This window comes from Condylura cristata, unplaced genomic scaffold (assembly GCF_000260355.1).
Source record: "Condylura cristata isolate star-nosed mole 26May11 unplaced genomic scaffold, ConCri1.0 scaffold00014, whole genome shotgun sequence".
NCBI classification, from domain to species: Eukaryota; Metazoa; Chordata; class Mammalia; order Eulipotyphla; family Talpidae; genus Condylura; species Condylura cristata.
Genome location: NW_004567115.1, coordinates 383,175 through 385,351, shown reverse-complemented (window position 1 = coordinate 385,351; position 2,177 = coordinate 383,175).

Genomic DNA, 2,177 nt, shown 5'->3' with positions numbered 1-2,177 from the left:
TCTTATATCAATAGTCACCCTAAATGTAATTTTACTGATTTCACAAATCAGAGGTACAAAATTTGGATCAGAAAACAAAATCCACCTTGCTGATATCCCTAATAGATCTATTTGAGCTTCAAAGACAAATTTAAGTTCAAAGTAAAAGGTTAGAAAACAATTCCATAAGCAAATGGGACTCCCACGCCCCCCCCTCCCCCCAGAGAGCTATGAACAGTAGCATTTGTAGCAGATAAAATTTACTTCCAGGTAAACTAGTTGATAACAGACAAAGATGTAATGAGAATGTGTGAGAAAGACATAATACCCATCTATATATATATATACACAAAACAAAGGGGGTTTAAAATATTTGAAGCAACTATTATCAAATTATGGTAACAGACTTTGGAAGCAACACAATAGTAGATTGGGACTTCAACTAATCAATGGGCAGATCAAAAAGATTAAAAATCAACACGGATAGAAAGCCTTAAATATGGAATTAGAGTAAAATGGTTTAACAGACATTTATAGGACACTCTACCCTGCAAAAGTTGAGTACACATTCTTCTCTAGAACATATGGAACATTCTCCAGATAGATCATATGTTGAGTCAAAAACCAGGAGTATAGAATAAAGATTGAAATCATATCACATATCTTCTTTGATCAAAATTATGTCAGCCAGACAAAACTCTAATAAATTTAACCTGAAGTGAAAAAGATTTATAACAGACATTTCAGAAATAGAGGATCATAAACGATTACTATGAACATCTGCATGCCAATATACTGAATAACCTACAAGAAATAAATTAGTTATTAGCAATATACAACCTTCCAAAACTGAACCAAGAAGAAACAGGAAATTTCAACAAGTTCATTACAAAGAAATTGCAATTGCAATTAAAAGTGTCCCAAAAAACAAAAGCCCAGGATCAAATAGTTTCATGAGTGATTTCTACCCAAATTAAAAAAATGAACTAGTACTGAAGCGGAAGTTACAAAGGCTGCTGAACATTTTGCCTTCAATAGTGGTTGTGGTCCACATCCCACTTCTGGTGTTCTAAAAGATACTGATAAAATCATACCCCATGCTGCCAGTTGTCACTCAAGCATAGAAAATTTCTGCATACAAATTGTCTAAAACCTTACCATTCATGCTATTCAGGTCTCAGTCTTTTGGGAGATATCCCACTGAGCCCTCCCGTGTGACAAATAAATGTGTGACAAATAAATTTCTCTGAGTGCCTTCTGGTTTCTCTGAAAAACTGCTGCAATAGTACCTTTCTTTCTCAAACTTCAAAAAGATTGAGAAACAAGGAATTCTTTCAAACATACTTGATGAGGTAAGCATTATTTTGGATGCAAAAGAAGATAAAGCATCACAAACACACACACACACAACAAAACAAAACAAAAAACAAAACTGCAGACCTCTTTCCCTAATGAACAAAGATGTGAAAATCCTTAACAGAATCTTAACATAACAAAATCTTAACAAAACAATGCATCAAAATGACCGTGTATTACAATCAAATAGAATTTATTCCAGGACATAAAGATGGTTCAGCATCTGAACCATCAAACAATCAATATAATTAATATCAATAAAAGGAAAGGCAATAATCAATCAATACAGAGAAAGCATTTGAAAAAATATAACATTCATTTATGACAAATAACCTTCAAATTGGGAATAGATGGAATATATTTAATATAATAAAGGTATATGACAAATCTACAGCTAACATCATAGTTGGTGGTGAAAGGTTGTCCTACAAGACAAGGATGCCCACTTTCACCATTATTATTCAACATGATATTGGAAGTGCGAGGCAAGAGAAAAAAATAAATGGAATCCAAATTGGAACAGAAAAGGTATACCTGTTACTATTTGCAGATGACACAATAATATACATGGAAAATGATAAATATGCCACTAAAAATCTAATTGAAATAGTAAGTCAGTACAATAAAGTGGGAAGTTGAAAATTAGTTTATAAAAATCTCTTGTGATCCTATATGCAAAGAAACTAATTAAAAAGATATGGGGCAGCTTGCATGTTGGACTTCCGGAAGATGGCGGCAGAGTAAAGACGCCGAGATCACCGCGTCCAAGCCGGCATAGGAATTGAGGACCGAAAACGGACTATAGACTCACTTACTACAAGTTTTAACCCAAACGAAAACAC